Raw genomic sequence first — 24,927 nt, 5'->3', positions numbered from 1 at the left:
CTCCTTCTCCTCCTGTTGCTCCTTCTCCACCTCCTGCTCCTTCTCAACGTCGGGCTCCATCTCCTCCACCTGCTCCTTCTTCTCTTCGTGCTCCTTCTCCACCTCCTGCTGCTTCTCCTCGTCCTGCTCCTTCTCTCCTCCTCCTGCTCCTTCTCTTCCTCTGCTCAACCCCCTCCTCCTGACCCTTCTTCTCTTCCTGCTCCTTCTCCACCTTCTGCTCCTTCTCCTCCTTCTGCTCCTCCTCCACCTCCTGCTGCTTCTACCCCTCATGCTCCTTTTACCCCTCCTGCTCCTTCTCCTCCTCTAGCTCCTTCTCCTCCTCCAGCTCCTTCTCCTGCTGCAGCTCCTTCTCCCCCTGCAGCTCCTTCTTCCCGTGCTGCTCCTTCTTCACCTGCAGCTCCTCCTCCGCCTCCTTCTCCTTCTCCACCTCCTGCTCCTTCTCCACCACCTGCTCCTTCTCCGCCTCCTGCTCCTTCTCCACCTCATGCTCCTCCTTCATCTCCTTTCCTTCTCCACCTGCTGCTCTTTTTCCATATCCAGCTCCACCTCCACATCCTGCTCCTTCTCCACCTCATGCTCCTTCTCCAACCATTGCTCCTTCTTCTCCTCCTCCTTCACCACCAACTGTTCATTCTCCACCTCCTGCTCCTTCTCCAACTCCTGCTCCTTCTCCGCCTCCTGCTCCTTCTCCGCCTCCTGCTCCTTCTCCGCCTCCTGCTCCTTCTCTGCCTCCTGCTCCTTCTCCGCCTCCTGCTCCTTCTATGCCTCCCGCTCCATCTCTACCTCCGACTCCTGCTCCTTCTCCACCTCCTGCTCCTTCTCCACCTCCTGCTCCTCCTCCTTCATCTCCTGCTCCTTCTCCAGCTCCTGCTCCTTTTCCACCTCCTGCTCATTCTCCACCTCCTGCTCCTTCTCCGCCTCCTGCTCCTTCTCCGCCTCCTGCTCCTTCTCAGCCTCCTGCTCCTTCTCCGCCTCCTGCTCCTTCTCTGCCTCCTGCTCCTTCTCCACCTCATGCTCCTCCACCACATCCAGCTCCACCTCCACCTCCTGCTGCTTCCACTCCACCTGCTCCATCTCCTCATTCTGCTCAACCTCACCCTCCTGCTCCTTCTCCACTTCCTGGTCAAACACCTCCTCTTGCTCCTTCTCCCCCTCCTGCTCCTGGCTTGCCTGCTGCTTCTTCTCCCCTCCTGCTCCTTCACCCCCTCCTGCTCCTGCTCCTACTCTACCTCCTGCACATTCTCCGTCTCCTGTTCCTTCTCCTCATCAAGCTCAACCTCTACCTACTGCTCCTTCTCCACCGCCGGCTCCTTCTCCACCTCCTGCTCCTTCACCACCTCCTGCTCCTTCTCCACCTACTCCTCCTTCTTCCCCTCCTGCTCTATCTCGACCTCCTGCTCCTTCTCCACCTCCTGCTCCATCTCCACCTCCTGCTCCTTCCCCACCTCCTGCTCCTCCTTCATCTCCTTTCCTTCTCCACCTCCTGCTCTTTTTCCAGATCCAGCTCCACCTCCACCTCCTGCTCCTTCTCCAAAACCTGCTCCTTCACCGCCTCCTGCTCCTTCTCCGCCTCCTGCTCCTTCTCCGCCTCCTGCTCCTTCTCTGCCTCCTGCTCCTTCTCCGCCTCCTGCTCCTTTTCCCCGTCCTGCTCCTTCTTCACCTGCAGCTCCACCTCCGCCTCCTTCTCCTTCTCCACCTCCTGCTCCTTCTCCACCTCCTGCTCCTTCTGCGCCTCCTACTCTTTCTCCACCTCATGCTCCTCCACCACATCCAGCTCCACCTCCACCTCCTGCTGCTTCCACTCCACCTGCTCCATCTCCTCTTTCTGCTCAACCTCCCCCTCATGCTCCTTCTCCAATTCCTGGTCAAACTCCTCCTCCTGCTCCTTCTCCCCCTCCTGCTCCTGGCTTGCCTGCTGCTCCTTCTCCCCTCCTGCTCCTTCACCCCTTCCTGCTCCTGCTCCTTCTCCACCTCCTGCTCCTTCTCCACCTCCTGCTCCTTCTCCACCTCCTGCTCCTTCTCCACCTCCTGCTCCTCCTCCTTCATCTCCTGCTCCTTCTCCACCTCCTGCTCCTTTTCCATTTCCAGCTCCACCTCCACCTCCTGCTCCTTCTCCACCTCCTACTCCTTCTCCGCCTCCTGCTCCTTCTCCGCCTCCTGCTCCTTCTCCACCTCCTGCTCCTTCTCCCCTCCTGCTCCTTCTACACCTCCTGATCCTCCTCCTTCATCTCCTGCTCCTTCTCCACCTCCTGCTCCTTTTCCATTTCCAGCTCCACCTCCACCTCCTGCTCCTTCTCCACCTCCTTCTCCTTCTCCGCCTCCTGCTCCTTCTCCGCCTCCTGCTCCTTCTCCACCTCCTGCTCCTTCTCCCCTCCTGCTCCTTCACACCCTCCTACTCCTGCTCCTTCTCCACCTCCTGCTCCTTCTCCATCTCCTGCTCCTTCTCCACCTCCTGCTCCTCCTCCTTCATCTCCTGCTCCTTCTCCACCTCCTGCTCCTTTTCCATTTCCAGCTCCACCTCCACCTCCTGCTCCTTCTCCACCTCCTGCTCCTTCTCCGCCTCCTGCTCCTTCTCCGCCTCCTGCTCCTTCTCCATCTCCTGCTCCTTCTCCACCTCCTGCTCCTCCTCCTTCATCTCCTGCTCCTTCTCCACCTCCTGATCCTTTTCCATTTCCAGCTCCACCTCCACCTCCTGCTCCTTCTCCACCTCCTGCTCCTCCTCCGCCTACTGCTCGTTCACACCCTCCTGATCATTCTCGCCGTCGAGCCCCTCCTCCACCTCCTGCTCCCTCTCCCTCAACTGCTCCTTCTCCGTCTCCTGCTTCTTCCCCTCCTCCTGATCCTTCTCGTCTTCCTGATCCTTCTCGTCTTCCTGATCCTTCTCGTCTTCCTGATCCTTCTCGTCTTCCTGCTCCTTCTCGTCCTCCTGCTCCTTCTCGTCCTCCTGCTCCTTCTCGTCCTCCTGCTCCTTCTCGTACTCCTGCTCCTTCTCCTCCTGTTGCTCCTTCTCCCCCTCCTGCTCCTTCTCCCTCTCCTGCTCCTTCTCCACCTCCTGCTCCTTTTCAACGTCTAGCTCCATCTCCTCCTCCTGCTCATTCTTCTCTTCGTGCTCCTTCTCCTCCTCCTGCTGCTTCTCCTCGTCCTGCTCCTTCTCTGCTCAACCACTCCTCCTGCTCCTTCTTCTCTTCCTGCCACTTCTCCACCTTCTGCTCCTTCTCCTCCTTCTGCTCCTCCTCCACCTCCTGCTCCTTCTACCCCTCCTGCTCCTTCTACCCCTCCTGCTCCTTCTCCTCCTCTTGTTCGTTCTCCTCCTCCAGCTCCTTCTCCTCCTCCAGCTCCTTCTCCCCGTCCTGCTCCTTCTTCACAAGCAGCTCCACCTACGCCTCCTGCTCATTCTCCACCTCCTGCTCCTTCTCCACCTCCAGCTCCTTCTCCGCCTCCTGCTCCTTCTCCACCTCATGCTCCTCCACCACATCCAGCTCCACCTCCACCTCCTGCTGCTTCCCCTCCACCTGCTCCATCTCCTCTTTCTGCTCAACCTCCCCCTCCTGCTCCTTCTCCACTTCCTGGTCAAACTCCTCCTCCTGCTCCTTCTCCCCCTCCTGCTCCTGCCTTGCCTGCTGCTCCTTCTACCCACCTGCTCCTTCACCCCCTCCTGCTCCTGCTGCTGCTCTACCTCCTGCTCCTTCTCCGTCTCCTGTTCCTTCTCCTCGTCAAGCTCAACTTCTTCCTACTGCTCCTTCTCCACCTCCTGCTCCTTCTCCACCTCCTGCTCCTTCTCCACCTCCTGCTCCTTCTCCACCTCCTGCTCCTTCTCCACCTCCTGCTACTTCCCCACCTCCTGCTTCTTCTCCACCTCCTGCTCCTTCTCCACCTCCTGCTCCTTCTCCACCTCCTGCTCCTTCTCCACCTCCTGCTCCTTCTCCACCTCCTGCTCCTTCTCCACCTCCTCCTTCTTCTTCACCTCCTGCTCCTTCTCCACCTCCTGCTCCTTCTCCACCTCCTGCTCCTTCTCCACCTCCTGCTCCTTCTCCACCTCCTGCTCCTTCTCCACCTCCTGCTCCTTCTCCACCTCCTGCTCCTTCTCCACCTCCTGCTACTTCCCCACCTCCTGCTTCTTCTCCACCTCCTGCTCCTTCTCCACCTCCTGCTCCTTCTCCACCTCCTGCTCCTTCTCCACCTCCTGCTCCTTCTCCACCTCCTGCTCCTTCTCCACCTCCTCCTCCTTCTTCACCTCCTGCTCCTTCTCCACCTCCTGCTCCTTCTCCACCTCCTGCTCCTTCTCCACCTCCTGCTCCTTCTCCACCTCCTGCTCCTTCTCCACCTCCTGCTACTTCCCCACCTCCTGCTTCTTCTCCACCTCCTGCTCCTTCTCCACCTCCTGCTCCTTCTCCACCTCCTGCTCCTTCTCCACCTCCTGCTCCTTCTCCACCTCCTGCTCCTTCTCCACCTCCTCCTCCTTCTTCACCTCCTGCTCCTTCTCCACCTCCTGCTCCTTCTCCACCTCCTGCTCCTTCTCCACCTCCTGCTCCTTCTCCACCTCCTGCTCCTTCTCCACCTCCTGCTCCTTCTCCACCTCCTGCTCCTTCTCCACCTCCTGCTACTTCCCCACCTCCTGCTTCTTCTCCACCTCCTGCTCCTTCTCCACCTCCTGCTCCTTCTCCACCTCCTGCTCCTTCTCCACCTCCTGCTCCTTCTCCACCTCCTGCTCCTTCTCCACCTCCTCCTCCTTCTTCACCTCCTGCTCCTTCTCCACCTCCTGCTCCTTCTCCACCTCCTGCTCCTTCTCCACCTCCTGCTCCTTCTCCACCTCCTGCTCCTTCTCCACCTCCTGCTCCTTCTCCACCTCCGGCTCCTTCTTCCCCTCCTGCTGCTTAAACGCCTCCTGCTCCTACGATGCATCCAGCTCCTTCTCTGCATCATGCTCGTTCACCCCCACCTGCTCCTTCTCCTCCTCCTGCTTCTTCCCCTCCTCCTGCTCCTTCTCGTCCTCCTGATCATTCTCGTCCTCCTGCTCATTCGCCCCCTCTTGCTCTTGCTTTGCATCCCACTCCTTCTCCGCCACCTGCACCTTCTCACCCTGGTGCTCCTGCTTTGCCTCCTGCTCCTTCGCCCGTTCTGTTTCTTCGCCCCCTCCTGCTCCTTCTCCACATATAGCTCCTTCTCCACCCTCTGCTCCTACTCGACGTCCTGCTCATTTCACCCCTCCTGTTCCATCTCGTCGTCCAGCTCAACTTCCACCTTCTGCTCCTTCTCCACTTCATGCTCCTTCTCCTCCTCCTGCTCCTTCTTCTCTTCCTGCTCATTCTTCTCTTCCTACTCCTTCTCCTCCTCCTAATCCTTCTCCTCCTCCTGCTCCTCCTCCTCCGCCTGCTCCTTCTCCTCCTCCTGCTCCTTCTCCACCTCCTGCTCCTTCTCCGCCTCCTGCTCCTTCTCCGCCTCCTGCTCCTTCTATGCCTCCCGCTCCTCCTCCGCCTACTGCTCGTTCACACCCTCCTGATAATTCTCGCCCTCGAGCCCCTCCTCCACCTCCTGCTCCCTCTCCCTCAACTGCTCCAAATCCGTCTCCTGCTTCTTCCCCTTATCCTGATCCTTCTCGTCTTCCTGATCCTTCTCGTCTTCCTGATCCTTCTCGGCTTCCTGATCCTTCTCGTCTTCCTGCTCCTTCTCGTCCTCCGACTCCTTCTCGTCCTCCTGCTCCTTCCGCAACTCCTGCTCAACCTCCTCCTGCTCCATCTCCTCCTCCTACTCAACCTCCACCTCCTGCTCCTTCTCCGATTCCTGCTCAACCTCCTCCTCTCCTTCTCCTCCTCCTCCTCAACTTCCTCCTGATCCTTCGCCTTCTCATACTCAACCTCCTCCTCCTGCTCCGCCTCCCACTCCTGTTCCTTCTCCCCCTCCTGCATCTTCTCCCTCTCCTGCACCTTCACCCCACCTGCACCTTCTGACGTCCTGCACCTTCTCCTCCATCTGCTCCTTCTCCTCCTCCTGCTCCTTCTCCACTTCATGCTCCTTCTCGCGCTCCTGCTCCAACGTCCGCTTCTGCTCCTTCTGCCGCATCTGCTCCTTCACCTCCTGCCGCTACTCTTCCTCCTGCAGCTTCTTCTCCTCCTGATGCAACGTCTCAACCTCCTTCTCCTGCTCCTTCTCCACCTCCTGCTCCTTCTCCACTCCTGCTCATTCACCACCTCCTGCTCCTTGTCTCCCTCCTCCTCCTTCTCCTCCTCCTGCTCCTTCTCCACCTCCTGCTGCTTCTCTCCCTCCTGCTCCTTCTCCACCTCCTGCTCCTTCTCCACCTCGTGCTCCTACCCCACCTCCTGCTCCTTCTCCACCTCCTGCTCCTTCTCCTCCTCCTGCTTCTTCTCTCCTCCTGCTCCTTCTCCACCTCATGCTGCTTCTACTCCTGCAGCTCCTGCTCCTTCTCCTCCTCCTCCCCGTCCTGCTCCTTCTCCACCTCCTGCTCCTTCTCCCCTCCTGCTCCTTCTCCCCCTCCTGCTCCTTCTCCCCTTCCGGCTCAAACTCCTCCTCCTGCTCCTTCTCCACCTCCTGCTCATTCTCAACCTGCTGCTCAACCTCCACCTGCTCGTTTTCCTCCTCCTCCTCCTGCTCCTTCATCTCCTCCAGCTCTCCCTCCTCCTCTTGCTCAATCTCCTCCTCCTCCTTGTTCTCCACCCCTGCTCCTTCTCCACCTCCTCATCATTCTCCAACTCCTGCTCCTTCTCGGCTTTTGCTCAAACTCCTCCTCCTGCTCCTTCTCCACTTCATGCTCCTTCTCCCGCTCCTGCTTCTACTCCTGCTTGTGCTCCTTCACCCGCTTCTGCTCCGTCTCCTCCTGCTGCGACTTCTCCATCTCCTTCTCCTGCTCGTTCTCCTCCTCCTGCTCTTTCTCTTCTCCTGATCATTCACCACCTCCTGTTCCTTCTTCTCCTCCTTCTCCTCCTCCTGCTCCTTCTCCACCTCCTGCTCCTTCTCCACCCCCTGCTCCACCTCCTTGTGCTCCTTCTCCACCTCCTGCTCCGCCTCCTGCTCCTTCTCCGCCTCCTGCTCCTTCTCCGCCTCCCGCTCCTTCTGCGCCTCCTTCTCCTTCTCCGCCTTCTGCTCCTTCTCCGCCTCCTGCTCCGCCTCCTGCTCCTTCTCCGCCTCCTGCTCCTTCTCCGCCTCCCGCTCCTACTCCGCCTCCTTCTCCTTCTCCGCATCCTGCTCCTTCTCCGCCTCCTGCTCATAACCCTCCTCCTTCACCTTCTCACCCTCCTGCTCCTGCTTTGCCTCCTGCTCCTTCGCCCCGTTGTGTTCCGTCGCACCCTCCTACTCCTTCTCCACCTATAGCTCCTTCTCCACCTTCTGCTCCTATTCTACATCCTGCTCATTCTACCCCTCCTGTTCCATCTCGTCGTCCAGCTCAACTTCCACCTTCTGCTCGTTCTCCACTTCATGCTCCTTCTCCACCACCTGCTCCTTCTTCTCTTCCTGCTCCTTCTTCTCTCCCTGCTCCTTCTCCTCCTCCTGCTCCTTCTCCTCCTCCTGCTCCTTCTCCTCCTCCTGCTCCTTCTCCACCTCCTGCTCATTCTCCACCTCCTACTCCTTCTCCGCCTCCTGCTCCTTCTATGCCTCCCGCTCCTCCTCCGCCTACTGTTCGTTCACACCCTCCTGATCATTCTCGCCCTCGAGCACCTCCTCCACCTCCTGATCCCTCTCCCTCAACTGCTCCTTCTCCGTCTCCTGCTTCTTCCCCTCCTCCTGATCCTTCTCGTCTTCCTGAGCCTTCTAGTCTTCCTGATCCTTCTCGTCTTCCTGCTCCTTCTCGTTCTCCTGCTCCTTCTCCTCCTCCTGCTCCTTCTCCACTTCATGCTCCTTCTCCCGCTCCTGCTCCAACTTCCGCTTCTGCTCCTTCTCCCGCTTCTGCTCCTTCTGCCGCATCCGCTCCTTCTCCTCCTGCCGCTACTTCTCCTCCTGGTGCTTCTTCTCCTCCTGCTGCAACGTCTCCACCTCCTTCTCCTGCTCCTTCTCCACCTCCTTCTCCTGCTCCTTCTCCACCTGCTGCTCCTTCTCCACTCCTGCTCATTCACCACCTCCTGCTCCTTGTCTCCCTCCTCCTCCTTCTCCTCCTGCTGCTCCTTCTCCACGTCCTGCTCCTTCTCTCCCTCCTGCTCCTTCTCCACCTCCTGCTCCTTCTCCACCTCGTGCTCCTTCCCCACCTCCTGCTCCTTCTCCACCTCCTGCTCCTTCTCCTCCTCCTACTTCTTCTCTCCTCCTGCTCCTTCTCCACCTCCTGCTCCTTCTCATCCTCCTTCTCCTGCTCCTTCTCCAACTTCTGCTCAACCTCCACCAACTGCTCCTCCTCCACCTGCTGCTCCTGCTCCATCTTCTCCTCCAGCTGGACCTCCTCCTCCTGCTCCTTCTCCATTCCGCTGCATCTCCACCTCCTGCTCCTTCTCCTCCAGCTCCTGCTCCTTCTCCTGCTCCTCCCCCTCCTGCTCCTTCTCCACCTCCTGCTCCTTCTCCCATCCCGCTCCGTCTCCCCCTCCTGCTCCTACTCCCCTTCCTGCTCAAACTCCTTCTCCTGCTCCTTCTCCACCTCCTGCTCATTCTCAACCTGATGCTCAACCTCCAACTGCTCGTTTTCCTCCTCCTCCTCCTTCTCCTTCAGCTCCTCCAGCTCTCCCTCCTCCTCTTGCTCAATCTCCTCCTCCTCCTTGTTCTCCACCCCTGCTCCTTCTCCACCTCCTCATCATTCTCCACCTCCTGCTCCTTCTCGGCTTTTGCTCAAACTCCTACTCCTGCTCCTTCTCCACTTCATGCTCCTTCTCCCGCTCCTGCTCCTACTCCTGCTTGTGCTCCTTCACCCGCTTCTGCTCCGTCTCCGACTGCTGTTACTTCTCTTCCTGCTGCTTCTTCTGCTCCTGCTGCTACTTCTCCATCTCCTTCTCCTGCTCCTTCTCCACCTCCTGCTCCTTCTACTCTCCTGCTCATTCACCACCTCCTGTTCCTTCTTCTTCTCCTTCTCCTCCTCCTGCTCCTTCTCCACCTCCTGCTCCTTCTCCACCTTCTGCTCCTTGTCTCCCTCCTGCTCCTTCTCCACTTCCTGCTCCTTCTCCACCTCCTGCTCCTTCTCCACCTCCTGCTCCATCTCCTCTTCTTGATCCATCTCCACCTCCTGATCCTTCTCCACCTCCTGCTCCTTCTCCTCCCACTGCTCCATCTCCACCACCTGCTCCTTCTCCTCCTCCTGCTCCTAATCCACCTCCTGCTCCCTCTCCCTCAACTGCTCCTTCTCTGTCTCCTGCTTCTTCCCCTCCTCCTGATCCTTCTCGTCTTCCTGAGCCTTCTCGTCTTCCTGATCCTTCTCGTCTTCCTGCTCCTTCTCGTCCTCCTGCTCCTTCTCCTCCTCCTGCTCCTTCTCCACTTCATGCTCCTTCTCCCGCTCCTGCTCCAACTTCCGCTTCTGCTCCTTCTCCCGCTTCTGCTCCTTCTGCCGCATCTGCTCCTTCTCCTCCTGCCGCTACTTCTCCTCCTGCTGCTTCTTCTCCTCCTGCTGCAACGTCTCCACCTCCTTCTCCTGCTCCTTCTCCACCTCCTTCTCCTGCTCCTTCTCCACCTGCTGCTCCTTCTCCACTCCTGCTCATTCACCACCTCCTGCTCCTTGTCTCCCTCCTCCTCCTTCTCCTCCTGCTGCTCCTTCTCCACGTCCTGCTCCTTCTCTCCCTCCTGCTCCTTCTCCACCTCCTGCTCCTTCTCCACCTCGTGCTCCTTCCCCACCTCCTGCTCCTTCTCCACCTCCTGCTCTTTCTCCTCCTCCTACTTCTTCTCTCCTCCTGCTCCTTCTCCACCTCCTGCTCCTTCTCATCCTCCTCCTCCTGCTCCTTCTCCAACTTCTGCTCAACCTCCACCAACTGCTCCTCCTCCACCTGCAGCTCCTGCTCCATCTTCTCCTCCAGCTGGACCTCCTCCTCCTGCTCCTTCTCCACTCCGCTGCATCTCCACCACCTGCTCCTTCTCCTCCAGCTCCTGCTCCTTCTCCTCCTCCTCCCCCTCCTGCTCCTTCTCCACCTCCTGCTCCTTCTCCCATCCCGCTCCGTCTCCCCCTCCTGCTCCTACTCCCCTTCCTGCTCAAACTCCTTCTCCTGCTCCTTCTCCACCTCCTGCTCATTCTCAACCTGATGCTCAACCTCCAACTGCTCGTTTTCCTCCTCCTCCTCCTTCTCCTTCAGCTCCTCCAGCTCTCCCTCCTCCTCTTGCTCAATCTCCTCCTCCTACCTGTTCTCCACCCCTGCTCCTTCTCCACCTCCTCATCATTCTCCACCTCCTGCTCCTTCTCGGCTTTTGCTCAAACTCCTACTCCTGCTCCTTCTCCACTTCATGCTCCTTCTCCCGCTCCTGCTCCTACTCCTGCTTGTGCTCCTTCCACCCGGTTCTGCTCCTTCTCCTCCTGCTGTTACTTCTCTTCCTGCTGCTTCTTCTGCTCCTGCTGCTACTTCTCCATCTCCTTCTCCTGCTCCTTCTCCACCTCCTGCTCCTTCTACTCTCCTGCTCATTCACCACCTCCTGTTACTTCTTCTTCTCCTTCTCCTCCTCCTGCTCCTTCTCCACCTCCTGCTCCTTCTCCACCTTCTGCTCCTTGTCTCCCTCCTGCTCCTTCTCCACTTCCTGCTCCTTCTATACCTCCTGCTCCTTCTCCACCTCCTGCTTCATCTCCTCTTCTTGCTCCATCTCCACCTCCTGATCCTTCTCCAGCTCCTGCTCCTTCTCCTCCCACTGCTCCATCTCCACCACCTGCTCCTTCTCCTCCTCCTGCTCCTAATCCTCCTCCTGCTCCTTCTTCTTCTCCAGCTCCATCTCCACCTCCTGCTCCTTCTCCGCCGACTGCTCCGTCTCCGCCTCCTGCTCCTTCTCCGCCTCCTGCTCCTTCGCCGCCTCCTGCTCCTTCTATGCCTCCATCTCTTCCTCCGCCGACTGCTCGTTCACACCCTCCTGATAATTCTCGCCGTCGAGCCCCTCCTCGACCTCCTGCTCCCTCTCCCTCAACAGCTCCTTCTCCGTCTCCTGATTCTTCCCCTCCTCCTGATCCTTCTCGTCTTCCTGCTCCTTCTCGTCCTCCTGCTCCATCTCGTCCTCCTGCTCCTTCTCGTCCTCCTGCTCCTTCTCGTCCTCCTGCTCCTTCTGCTCCTGTTGCTCCTTCTCCCCCTCCTGCTCCTTCTCCCTCTCCTGCTCCTTCTCCCTCTCCTGCTGCTTCTCCTCCTGTTGCTCCTTCTGCACCTCCTGCTCCTTCTGAACGTCTGGCTCCATCTCCTCCTCCTCCTCATTCTTCTCTTCGTGCTCCTTCTCCTCCTCCTGCTGCTTCTCCTCGTCCTCCTCCTTCTCTGCTCAAACCTCTCCTCCTGCTCCTTCTTCTCTTCCTGCTCCTTCTCCACCTTCTGCTCCACCTCCACCTCCTGCTCCTTCTACCCCTCCTGCTCCTTCTACCCCTCCTGCTCCTTCTCCTCCTCTTGTTCGTTCTCCTCCACCAGCTCCTTCTCCTCCTCCAGCTCCTTCTCCCCGTCCTGCTCCTTCTTCACCTGCAGCTCCACCTCCGCCTCCTGCTCCTTCTCCACCTCCTGCTCCTTCTCCACGTACTGCTCCTTCTCCGCCTCCTGCTCCTTCTCCACCTCATGCCCTTCCAACACATCCAGCTCCACCTCCACCTCCTGCTGCTTCCACTCCACCTGCTCCATCTCCTCTTTCTGCTCAACCTCCCCCTCCTGCTCCTTCTCCACTTCCTGGTCAAACTCCTCCTCCTGCTCCTTCTACCCCTCCTGCTCCTTGCTTGCCTGCTGCTCCTTCTCCCCTCCTGCTCCTTCACCCCCTCCTGCTCCTGCTCCTACTCTACATCCTGCTTATTCTCCGTCTCCTGTTCCTTCACCTCGTCAAGCTCAACCTCTTCCGACTGCTCCTTCTCCACCTCCTGCTCCTTCTACACCTCCTGCTCCTTCTCCACCTCCTGCTCCTTCTCCACCTCCTGCTCCATCTCCACTCCTGCTCCTTCTCAACCTCCTGCTCCTTCTCCTCCTCCTGCTCCTTCTCCACCTCTTCCTCCTTCTTCACCTCCTGCTCCTTCTCCACCTCCTGCTCCTTCTCCACCTCCTGCTCCTTCTCCCCCTGCTGCTCCATCTCCACTCCTGCTCCTTCTCAACCTCCTGCTCCTTCTCCTCCTCCTGCTCCTTCTCCACCTCTTCCTCCTTCTTCACCTCCTGCTCCTTCTCCACCTCCTGCTCCTTCTCCACCTCCTGCTCCTTCTCCCCCTGCTGCTCATTCTCCACCTCCTGCTCCTTCTCCACCTCCTGCTGCTCCTCCTTCATCTCCTTTCCTTCTCCACCTCCTGCTCTTTTTCCATATCCAGCTCCACCTCCACCTCATGTTCCTTCTCCAACCACTGCTCCTTCTCCTCCTCCTACTTCTCCTCCAACTGTTCATTCTCCACCTCCTGCTCCTTCTCCACCTCCTGCTCCTTCTCCACCCACTGCTCCTTCTCCGCCTCCTGCTCCTTCTCCGCCACCTGCTGCTTCTCCGCCTCCTGCTGCTTCTATGCCTCCCGCTCCATCTCTACCTCCGCCTCCTGCTCCTTCTCCCCCTCCCGCTCCATCTCTACCTCCTGCTACTTTTCCCCGTCCTGATCCTTCTCCACACTCCTGCTCACTCTCCCACTGCTGCTCACTCACCCCCTCCTGCTCCTTCTCCTCGTCCCGCTCAACCTCCTCCTCCTGCTCCTTCTCCTCCTCCTGCTCCTTCTCCACCTCCTGCTCCTTCTCCACCTCCTGCTCCTTCTGCACCTCCTGCTCCTTCTCCACCTCCTGCTCCTTCTCCACCTCCTGCTCCTCCTCCTTCATCTCCTGCTCCTTCTCCACCTCCTGCTCCTTTTCCATATCCAGCTTCACCTCCACCTGCTGCTCCTTCTCCACCTCCTGCTCCTTCTCCGCCTCCTGGTCCTTCTCCGCCTCCTGCTCCTGCTCCGCCTCCTGCTCCTTCTATGCCTGCCGCTTCTCCTCCGCCTGCTGCTCGTTCACATCCTCCTGATCATTCTCGACGTCGAGCCCCTCCTCCACCTCCTGCTCCCTCTCCCTCAACTGCTCCTTCTCCGTCTCCTGCTTCTTCCCCTCCCCCTGATCCTTCTCGTCTTCCTGATCCTTCTCGTCTTCCTGATCCTTCTCGTCCTCCTGCTCCTTCTCATCCTCCTGCTCCTTCTCGTCCTCCTGCTCCTTCTCCTCCTGTTGCTCCTTCTCCCCGTCCTGCTCCTTCTCCCTCGCCTGCTCCTTCTCCCTCTCCTGCTCCTTCTCCCTCTCCTGCTCCTTCTCCTCCTGTTGCTACTTCTCCACCTCCTGCTCCTTCTCAACGTTTGGCTCCATCTCCTCCTCCACCTCATTCTTCTGTTCGTGCTCCTTCTCCTCCTCCTGCTTCTTCTTCTCGTCCTGCTCCTTCTCTGCTCAACCCCTCCTCCTGCTCCTTCTTCTCTTCCTGCTCCTTCTCCACCATCTGCTCCTTCTCCTCCTTCTGCTCCTCCTCCACCTCCTGCTCCTTCTTCTCTTCCTGCTCCTTCTCCACCTTCTGCTCCTCCTCCACCTCCTGCTCCTTCTACCCCTCCTGCTCCTTCTACCCCTCCTGCTCCTTCTCCTCCTCTTGTTCGTTCTCCTCCCCCAGCTCCTTCTCCTCCTCCCCCTACTTCTCCCCGTCCTGCTCCTTCTTCACCTGCAGCTCCACCTCCGCCTCCTGCTCCTTCTCCACCTTCTGCTCCTTCTCCACCTCCTGCTCCTTCTCCGCCTCCTGATCCTTCTCCACCTCATGCTCCTCCACCACATCCAGCTCCACCTCCACCTCCAACTGTTTCCCCTCCACATGCTCCATCTCCTCTTTCTGCTCAACCTCCCCCTCCTGCTCCTTCTCCACTTCCTGGTCAAACACCTCCTCCTGCTCCTTCTCCCCCTCCTGCTCCTGCCTCGCCTGCTGCTCCTTCTCCCCACCTGCTCCTTCCCCCCCTCCTGCTCCTGCCCGACTCGACATTCTGCTCCTTCTCCGTCTCCTGTTCCTTCTCCTCGTCAAGCTCAACCTCTTCCGACTGCTCCTTCTCCACCTCCTGCTCCTTCTCCACCTCCTGCTCCTTCTCCACCTCCTGCTCCTTCTCCACCTCCTGCTACTTCCCAACCTCCTGCTCCTTCTCCACATGCTGCTCCTTCTCCACCTCCTGCTCCTTCTCCACCTCCTGCTACTTCTCCACCTCCTGCTCCTTCTCCACCTCCTGCTCCTTCTCCACCTTCTCCTCCTCCTTCACCTCCTGCTCCTTCTCCACCTCCTGCTCCTTCTCCTCCTCCTGCTCCTTCTCCACCTCCTGCTCCAACTACCCGTCCTGCTCCTTCTTCACCTCCAGATCCTTCTCCAACTGAAGCTTTCTACAACTCCTGTTCATTCTCCACATCCTGCTCCTTCGCCTCCTCCTCCTCCTTCTCCTAAAACTGGTCATTCCCCACCTCCTGCTCCTTCTCCACCTCCGGCTCCTTCGCCTCCTCCTGCTTCTTCCCCTCCTCCTGCTCCTTCTCGTCCTCCTGATCATTCTCGTCCTTCTGCTCATTCGCCCCCTCTTGCTCTTGCTTTGCATCCCACTCCTTCTCCCCCTCCCGCTCCATCTCTACCTCCTGCTCCTTTTCCCCGTCCTGCTCCTTCTCCACCTCCTGCTCACTCTCCCCCTCCTGCTTACTCTCCCCCTCCTGCTCCTTCTCCTCGTCCCGCTCAACCTCCTCCTCCTGCTCCTTCTCCACCTCCTGCTCCTTCTCCACCTCCTGCTTCTTCTCCACCTCCTGCTCCTTCTCCACCTCCTGCTCCTTCTCCACCCCCTGCTCCTCCTCCTTTATCTCCTGCTCCTTCTCCACCTCCTGCTCATTTTCCATATCCAGCTCCACCTCCACATTCTGCTCCTTCTCCACCTCATGATCCTTCTCCAACTACTGCTCCTTCTCCTCCTCCTTCTTCTCCTCCAACTGTTCATTCTCCACCTCCTGCTCCTTCTCCACCTCCTCCTCCTTCTCCAACTCCTGCTCCTTCTCCACCTACTGCTCCTTCTGCACCTCCTGCTCCTTCTCCTCCTCCTGCTCCTACTCCACCCCCTGCTCCACCTCCTTGTGCTCCTTCTTCGCCTCCTGCTCCTTCTCCGCCTCCTGCTCCTTCTCCGCCTCCTGCTCCGCCTCCTGCTCCTTCTCCGCCTCCTGCTCCTTCTCCGCCTCCCGCTCCTTCTCCGCCTCCTTCTCCTTCTCCGCCTCCTGCTCCTTCTCCGCCTCCTGCTCATACCCCTCCTCCTGCACCTTCTCACCCTCCTGCTCCTGCTTTGCCTCCTGCTCCTTCGCCCCGTTCTGTTCCTTCGCCCCCTCCTGCTCCTTCTCCACCTATAGCTCCTTCTCCACCTTCTGCTCCTACTCTACATCCTGCTCATTCTACCCATCCTGTTCCATCTCGTCGTCCAGCTCAACTTCCACCTTCTGCTCCTTCTCCACCTCCTGCTCCTTCTGCTCTTCCTGCTCCTTCTTCTCTTCATGCTCCTTCTCCTCCTCCTTATCCTTCTCCACCTAATGCTCCTTCTCCGCCTCCCGCTCCTTCTCCGCCTCCTTCTCCTTCTCCGCCTCCTGCTCCTTCTCCGCCTCCTGCTCATACCCCTCCTCCTGCACCTTCTCACCCTCCTGCTCCTGCTTTGCCTCCTGCTCCTTCGCCCCGTTCTGTTCCTTCGCCCCCTCCTGCTCCTTCTCCACCTATAGCTCCTTCTCCACCTTCTGCTCCTACTCTACATCCTGCTCATTCTACCCATCCTGTTCCATCTCGTCGTCCAGCTCAACTTCCACCTACTGATCCTTCTCCACTTCCTGCTCCTTCTCCACCTTCTGCTCCTCCTCCACCTCCTGCTCCTTCTACCCCTCCTGCTCCTTCTACCCCTCCTGCTCCTTCTCCTCCTCTTGTTCGTTCTCCTCCCCCAGCTCCTTCTCCTCCTCCCCCTCCTTCTCCCCGTCCTGCTCCTTCTTCACCTGCAGCTCCACCTCCGCCTCCTGCTCCTTCTCCACCTTCTGCTCCTTCTCCACCTCCTGCTCCTTCTCCGCCTCCTGATCCTTCTCCACCTCATGCTCCTCCACCACATCCAGCTCCACCTCCACCTCCAACTGTTTCCCCTCCACATGCTCCATCTCCTCTTTCTGCTCAACCTCCCCCTCCTGCTCCTTCTCCACTTCCTGGTCAAACACCTCCTCCTGCTCCTTCTCCCCCTCCTGCTCCTGCCTCGCCTGCTGCTCCTTCTCCCCACCTGCTCCTTCCCCCCCTCCTGCTCCTGCCCGACTCGACATTCTGCTCCTTCTCCGTCTCCTGTTCCTTCTCCTCGTCAAGCTCAACCTCTTCCGACTGCTCCTTCTCCACCTCCTGCTCCTTCTCCACCTCCTGCTCCTTCTCCACCTCCTGCTCCTTCTCCACCTCCTGCTACTTCCCAACCTCCTGCTCCTTCTCCACATGCTGCTCCTTCTCCACCTCCTGCTCCTTCTCCACCTCCTGCTACTTCTCCACCTCCTGCTCCTTCTCCACCTCCTGCTCCTTCTCCACCTTCTCCTCCTCCTTCACCTCCTGCTCCTTCTCCACCTCCTGCTCCTTCTCCTCCTCCTGCTCCTTCTCCACCTCCTGCTCCAACTACCCGTCCTGCTCCTTCTTCACCTCCAGATCCTTCTCCAACTGAAGCTTTCTACAACTCCTGTTCATTCTCCACATCCTGCTCCTTCGCCTCCTCCTCCTCCTTCTCCTAAAACTGGTCATTCCCCACCTCCTGCTCCTTCTCCACCTCCGGCTCCTTCGCCTCCTCCTGCTTCTTCCCCTCCTCCTGCTCCTTCTCGTCCTCCTGATCATTCTCGTCCTTCTGCTCATTCGCCCCCTCTTGCTCTTGCTTTGCATCCCACTCCTTCTCCCCCTCCCGCTCCATCTCTACCTCCTGCTCCTTTTCCCCGTCCTGCTCCTTCTCCACCTCCTGCTCACTCTCCCCCTCCTGCTTACTCTCCCCCTCCTGCTCCTTCTCCTCGTCCCGCTCAACCTCCTCCTCCTGCTCCTTCTCCACCTCCTGCTCCTTCTCCACCTCCTGCTTCTTCTCCACCTCCTGCTCCTTCTCCACCTCCTGCTCCTTCTCCACCCCCTGCTCCTCCTCCTTTATCTCCTGCTCCTTCTCCACCTCCTGCTCATTTTCCATATCCAGCTCCACCTCCACATTCTGCTCCTTCTCCACCTCATGATCCTTCTCCAACTACTGCTCCTTCTCCTCCTCCTTCTTCTCCTCCAACTGTTCATTCTCCACCTCCTGCTCCTTCTCCACCTCCTCCTCCTTCTCCAACTCCTGCTCCTTCTCCACCTACTGCTCCTTCTGCACCTCCTGCTCCTTCTCCTCCTCCTGCTCCTACTCCACCCCCTGCTCCACCTCCTTGTGCTCCTTCTTCGCCTCCTGCTCCTTCTCCGCCTCCTGCTCCTTCTCCGCCTCCTGCTCCGCCTCCTGCTCCTTCTCCGCCTCCTGCTCCTTCTCCGCCTCCCGCTCCTTCTCCGCCTCCTTCTCCTTCTCCGCCTCCTGCTCCTTCTCCGCCTCCTGCTCATACCCCTCCTCCTGCACCTTCTCACCCTCCTGCTCCTGCTTTGCCTCCTGCTCCTTCGCCCCGTTCTGTTCCTTCGCCCCCTCCTGCTCCTTCTCCACCTATAGCTCCTTCTCCACCTTCTGCTCCTACTCTACATCCTGCTCATTCTACCCATCCTGTTCCATCTCGTCGTCCAGCTCAACTTCCACCTTCTGCTCCTTCTCCACCTCCTGCTCCTTCTGCTCTTCCTGCTCCTTCTTCTCTTCATGCTCCTTCTCCTCCTCCTTATCCTTCTCCACCTAATGCTCCTTCTCCGCCTCCCGCTCCTTCTCCGCCTCCTTCTCCTTCTCCGCCTCCTGCTCCTTCTCCGCCTCCTGCTCATACCCCTCCTCCTGCACCTTCTCACCCTCCTGCTCCTGCTTTGCCTCCTGCTCCTTCGCCCCGTTCTGTTCCTTCGCCCCCTCCTGCTCCTTCTCCACCTATAGCTCCTTCTCCACCTTCTGCTCCTACTCTACATCCTGCTCATTCTACCCATCCTGTTCCATCTCGTCGTCCAGCTCAACTTCCACCTACTGATCCTTCTCCACTTCATGCTCCTTCTCCACCTCCTGCTCATTCTTCTCTTCCTGCTCCTTCTTCTCTTCATGCTCCTTCTCCTCCTCCTTATCCTTCTCCACCTCCTGCTCCTTCTCCACCTCCTGCTCTTTCTCCACCTCCTGGTCCTTCTCTACCTCCTGCTCCTTCTCCACCTCCTGCTCCTTCTCCACCTTCTGGTCCTTCTCCGCCTCCTGCTCCTTCTCCACCTCCTGCTCCTTCTCCACCTCCTGCTCCTTCTCTACCTCCTGCTCCTTCTCCACCTCCTATTCCTACTCCACCTCCAGCTCCTTCTCCTCCTCCTCATGCTCCATCTCCACGTCCTGCTCCTTCTCCCCCTCCAGCTCCAACTCCCCGTCCTGCTCCTTCTTCACCCGCAGCTCCTTCTCCAACTGAAGCTTTCTACAACTCCTGTTCATTCTCCACTTCCAGCTCCTTCACCTCCTCCTCCTCCTTCTCCTCCAACTTGTCATTCCCCACCTCCTGCTCCTTCTCCACCACCGGCTCCTTCTCCCTCTCCTGCTGCTTCAACGCGTCCTGCTCCTTCCATGCATCCAGCTCCTTCTCTTCATCCTGCTCGTTCACCCCCACCTGCTCCTTCTCCTCCTGCTGCTTCTTCCCCTCCTCCTGCTCCTTCTAGTCCTCCTGATCATTCACGTCCTCCTGCTCATTCGCCCCCTCTTGCTCTTGCTTTGCATCCCACTCCTTCTCCGCCTCCTGCTCCTTCTCCACGTCCAGCTCCATCTCTACCTCCTGCTCCTTTTCCCCATTCTGCTCCTTCTCCACCTCTTGCTCACTCTCCCCCTCCTGCTCACTCTCCCCCTCCAGCTCCTTCTCCACGTCCCGCTCAACCTCCTCCTCCTGCTCCTTCTCCACCTCCTGCTTCTTCTCCACCTCCTGCTCTTTCTCCACCTCCTGCTCCTTCTCCACCTCCTGCTCCTTCTCCACCTCCTGCTTCTTCTCCACCTCCTGCTCCTTCTCCACCTCCTGCTCCTTCTCCACCTCCTGCTCCTTCTCCACCTCCTGCTCCTACTCCACCTCCTGCTCCTCCTCCTTTATCTCCTGCTCCTTCTCCACATCCTGCTCATTTTCCATATCCAGTTCCACCTCCACATCCTGCTCCTTCTCCACCTCATGATCCTTCTCCAACTACTGCTCCTTCTCCACCTCCTCCTTCTCCTCCAACTGTTCATTCTCCACCTCCTGCTCCTTCTCCACCTCCTGCTCCTTCTCCAACTCCTGCTCCTTCTCCACCTACTGCTCCATCTTCACCTCCAGCTGGACCTCCTCCTCCTGCTTCTTCTCCACTCCGCTCCATCTCCACCTCCTGCTCCTTCTCCTCCTCCAGCTCCAGCTCCTTCTCCTCCTCCTCCCCCTCCTGCTCCTTCTCCGCCTCCTGCTCCTTCTCCGCCTCCCGCTCCTTCTCCGCCTCCTTCTCCTTCTCCGCCTCCTGCTCCTCCTTCACCTCCTGCTCCTTCTCCACCTCCTGCTCCTTCTCCACCTCCTGCTCCTTCTCCACCTCCTGCTCCTTCTCCACCTCCTGCTCCAACTCCCCGTCCTGCTCCTTCTTCACCTCCAGCTCCTTCTCCAACTGAAGCTTTCTACAACTCCTGTTCATTCTCCACTTCCTGCTCCTTCGCCTCCTCCTCCTCCTTCTCCTCCAACTGGTCATTCCCCACCTCCTGCTGCTTCTCCACCTCCGGCTCCTTCGCCTCCTCCTGCTTCTTCCACTCCTCCTGCTCCTTCTCGTCCTCCTGATCATTCTCGTCCTTCTGCTCATTCGCCCCCTCTTGCTCTTGCTTTGCATCCCACTCCTTCTCCCCCTCCCGCTCCATCTCTACCTCCTGCTCCTTTTCCCCGTCCTGCTCCTTCTCCACCTCCTGCTCAGTCTCACCCTCCTGCTCACTCTCCCCGTCCTGCTCCTTCTCCTCGTCCCGCTCAACCTCCTCCTCCTGCTCCTTCTCCACCTCCTGCTCCTTCTCCACCTCCTGCTTCTTCTCCACCTCCTGCTGCTTCTCCACCTCCTGATCCTTCTCCACCTCCTGCTCCTTCTCCACCTCCTGCTCCTTCTCCACCTCCTGCTCCTCCTCCTTTATCTCCTGCTCCTTCTCCACCTCCTGCTCATTTTCCATATCTCGCTCCACCTCCACATTCTGCTCCGTCTCCACCTCATGATCCTTCTCCAACTATTGCTCCTTCTCCTCCTCCTGCTTCTCCTCCAACTGTTCATTTTCCACCTCCTGCTCCTTCTCCACCTCCTGCTCCTTCTCCAACTCCTGCTCCTTCTCCACCCACTGCTCCTTCTCCACCTCCTGCTCCTTCTCCTCCTCCTGCTCCTACTCCACCCACTGCTCCACCTCCTTGTGCTCCTTCTCCGCCTCCTGCTCCTTCTCCGCCTCCTGCTCCTTCTCCGCCTCCTGCTCCGCCTCCTGCTCCTTCTCCGCCTCCTGCTCCTTCTCCGCCTCCCGCTCCTTCTCCGCCTCCTTCTCCTTCTCCGCCTCCTGCTCCTTCTCCGCCTCCTGCTCATACCCCTCCTCCTGCACCTTCTCACCCTCCTGCTCCTGCTTTGCCTCCTGCTCCTTCGCCCCGTTCTGTTCCTTCGCCCCCTCCTGCTCCTTCTCCACCTATAGCTCCTTCTCCACTTTCTGCTCCGACTCCACATCCTGCTCATTCTACCCATCCTGTTCCATCTCGTCGTCCAGCTCAACTTCCACCTTCTGCTCCTTCTCCACTTCATGCTCCTTCTCCACCTCCTGCTCATTCTTCTCTTCCTGCTCCTTCTTCTCTTCATGCTCCTTCTCCTCATCGAGTCATAGAGTCATAGAGTTATACAGCACGGATAGAGGCCCTTCGTCCCATCGTGTCCGCGCCGGCCATCAGCCCTGTCTACTCTAATCCCATATTCCTCCTCCTTATCCTTCTCCACCTCCTGCTCCTTCTCCACCTCCTGCTCTTTCTCCACCTCCTGGTCCTTCTCTACCTCCTGCTCCTTCTCCACCTCCTGCTCCTTCTCCACCTTCTGGTCCTTCTCCGCCTCCTGCTCCTTCTCCACCTCCTGCTCCTTCTCCACCTCCTGCTCCTTCTCCACCTCCTGCTCCTTCTCCACCTCCTATTCCTACTCCACCTCCAGCTCCTTCTCCTCCTCCACATGCTCCATCTCCACGTCCTGCTCCTTCTCCCCCTCCAGCTCCAACTCCCCGTGCTGCTCCTTCTTCACCTCCAGCTCCTTCTCCAACTGAAGCTTTCTACAACTCCTGTTCATTCTCCACTTCCTGCTCCTTCGGCTCCTCCTCCTCCTTCTCCTCCAACTGGTCATTCCCCACCTCCTGCTCCTATTCCACCTCCGGCTCCTTCTCCCTCTCCTGCTGCTTCAATGCGTCCTGCTCCTTCTCGTCCTCCTGATCATTCTCGTCCTCCTGCTCATTCGCCCCCTCTTGCTCTTGCTTTGCATCCCACTCCTTCTCCGCCTCCTGCTCCTTCTCCCCCTCCCGCTCCATCTCTACCTCCTGCTCCTTTTCCCCGTCCTGCTCCTTCTCCACCTCCTGCTCACTCTCCCCCTCCTGCTCACTCTCCCCCTCCTGCTCCTTCTCCTCGTCCCGCTCAACCTCCTCCTCCTGCTCCTTCTCCACCTCCTGCTCCTTCTCCACCTCCTGCTTCTTCTCCACCTCCTGCTCCTTCTCCACCTCCTGCTCCTTCTCCACCTCCTGCTCCTTCTCCACCTCCTGCTCCTTCTCCACCTCCTGCTCCTCCTCCTTTATCTCCTGCTCCTTCTCCACCTCCTGCTCATTTTCCATATCCAGCTCCACCTCCACATCCTGCTCCTTCTCCACCTCATGATCCTTCTCCAACTACTGCTCCTTCTCCTCCTCCTCCTTCTCCTCCAACTGTTCATTCTCCACCTCCTGCTCCTTCTCCACCTCCTGCTCCTTCTCCAACTCCTGCTCCTTCTCCACCGACTGCTCCATCTTCACCTCCAGCTGGACCTCTTCCTCCTGCTCCTTCTCCACTCCGCTCCATCTCCACCTCCTGCTCCTTCTCCACCTCCTGCTCCTTCTCCAACTCCTCCTCCTCCTCCCCCTCCTGCTCCTTCTCCACCTCCTGCTCCTTCTCCCCTCCGGCTCCTTCTGCCCCTCCTGGTCCTTCTCCCCTTCCTGCTCAAACTCCTCCTCCTTCTCCTTCTCCACCTCCTGCTCATTCTCAACCTGCTGCTCAACCTCCACCTGCTCGTTTTCCTCCTCCTCCTCCTGCTCCTTCAGCTCCTCCAGCTCTCCCTCCTCCTCTTGCTCAATCTCCTCCTCCTCCTTGTTCTCCACCCCTGCTCCTTCTCCACCTCCTCATCATTCTCCACCTCCTGCTCCTTCTCGGCTTTTGCTCAAACTCCTCCTCCTGCTCCTTCTCCACTTCATGCTCCTTCTCCCGCTCCTGCTCCTACTCCTGCTTGTGCTCCATCACCCGCTTCTGCTCCGTCTCCTCCTGCTGCTAATTCTCCTCCTGCTGCTTTTTCTGCTCCTGCTGCTACTTCTCCATCTCCTTCTCCTGCTCCTTCTCCACCTCCGGCTCCTTCTCTTCTCCTGCTCATTCACCACCTCCTGTTCCTTCTTCTCCTCCTTCTCCTCCTCCTGGTCCTTCTCCACCTCCTGCTCCTTCTCCACCTCCTGCTCCTTCTCCTCTTCCTGCTCCTTCTCCACCCCCTGCTCCACCTCCTTGTGCTCCTTCTCCGCCTCCTGCTCCTTCTCCGCCTCCTGCTCCGCCTCCTGCTCCTTCTCCGCCTCCTGCTCCTTCTCCGCCTCCCGCTCCTTCTCCGCCTCCTTCTCCTTCTCCGCCTCCTGCTCCTTCTCCGCCTCCTGCTCATACCCCTCCTCCTGCACCTTCTCACCATCCTGCTCCTGCTTTGCCTCCTGCTCATTCGCCCCGTTCTGTTCCTTCGCCCCCTCCTGCTCCTTCTCCACCTATAGCTCCTTCTCCACCTTCTGCTCCGACTCTACATCCTGCTCATTCTACCCCTCCTGTTCCATCTCGTCGCCCAGCTCAACTTCCACCATCTGCTCCTTCTCCACTTCTGCTCCTTCTCCACCTCCTGCTCCTTCTTCTCTTCCTGCTCCTTCTTCTCTTCCTGCTCCTTCTTCTCTCCCTGCTCCTTCTCCTCCTCCTGCTCCTTCTCCTCCTCCTGCTCCTTCTCCTCCTCCTGCTCCTTCTCCACCTCCTGCTCCTTCTCCGCCTCCTGCTCCTTCTCCGCCTCCTGCTCCTTCTATGCCTCCCGCTCCTCCTCCGCCTACTGCTCGTTCACACCCTCCTGATCATTCTCGCCGTCGAGCCCCTCCTCCACCTCCTGCTCCCTCTCCCTCAACTGCTCCTTCTCCGTCTCCTGCTCCTTCCCCTCCTCCTGATGCTTCTCGTCTTCCTGATCCTTCTCTTCTTCCTGATCCTTCTCGTCTTCCTGATCCTTCTCGTCTTCCTGATCCTTCTCGTGCTCCTGCTCCTTCTCGTCCTCCTGCTCCTTCCGCAACTCCTGCTCAACCTCCTCCTGCTCCATCTCCTGCTCCTACTCAACCTCCACCTCCTGCTCCTTCTCCGACTCCTGCTCAACCTCCTCCTGCTCCTTCTCCTCCTCCTCATCAACTTCCTCCTGATCGTTCGCCTTCTGATACTCAACCTCCTCCTCCTGCTCCGCCTCCCGCTCCTGTTCCTTCTCCACCTCCTGCATCTTCTCCCTCTCCTGCACCTTCATCCCTCCTGCACCTTCTCACCTCCTGCACCTTCTCCTCCACCTGCTCCTTCTCCTCCTCCTGCTCCGTCTCCACTTCATGCTCCTTCTCCCGCTCCTGCTCCAACTTCCGCTTCTGCTCCTTCTCCCGCTTCTGCTCCTTCTGCCGCATCTGCTCCTTCTCCTCCTGCCGCTACTTCTCCTCCTGCTGCTTCTTCTCCTCCTGCTGCAACGTCTCCACCTCCTTCTCCTACTCCTTCTCCACCTCATTCTCCTGCTCCTTCTCCACCTCCTGCTCCTTTTCCACTCCTGCTCATTCACCACCTCCTGCTCCTTGTCTCCCTCCTCCTCCTTCTCCTCCTTCTGCTCCTTCTCCACGTCCTGCTCCTTCTCTCCCTCCTGCTCCTTCTCCACCTCCTGCTCCTTCTCCACCTCGTGCTCCTTCCCCACCTCCTGCTCCTTCTCCACCTCCTGCTCCGTCGCCACTTCATGCTCCTTCTCCCGCTCCTGCTCCAACTTCCGCTTTTGCTCCTTCTCCCGCTTCTGCTCCTTCTGCCGCATCTGCTCATTCTCCTCCTGCCGCTACTTCTCCTCCTCCTGCTTCTTCTCCTCCTGCTGCAACGTCTCCACCTCCTTCTCCTACTCCTTCTCCACCTCCTTCTCCTGCTCCTTCTCCACCTCCTGCTCCTTCTCCACTCCTGCTCATTCACCACCTCCTGCTCCTTGTCTCCCTCCTCCTCCTTCTCCTCCTCCTGCTCCTTCTCCACGTCCTGGTTCTTCTCTCCTCCTGCTCCTTCTCCACCTCCTGCTCCTTCTCATCCTCCTCCTCCTGCTCCTTCTCCACCTTCTGCTCAACCTCCACCAACTGCTCCTCCTCCACCTGCTCCTCCAGCTCCATCTTCTCCTCCAGCTGAACCTTCTCCTCCTGCTCCTTCTGCACTCTGCTCCTTCTCCACCTCCTGCTCCTTCTCCACTCCTGCTCATTCACCACCTCCTGCTCCTTGTCTCCCTCCTCCTCCTTCTCCTCCTCCT

Source organism: Heptranchias perlo, chromosome 36 (genome assembly GCF_035084215.1).
Source record: "Heptranchias perlo isolate sHepPer1 chromosome 36, sHepPer1.hap1, whole genome shotgun sequence".
NCBI classification, from domain to species: Eukaryota; Metazoa; Chordata; class Chondrichthyes; order Hexanchiformes; family Hexanchidae; genus Heptranchias; species Heptranchias perlo.
The sequence above is the reverse complement of the archived record's forward strand: the minus strand, read 5'-3'. Positions refer to the sequence as shown.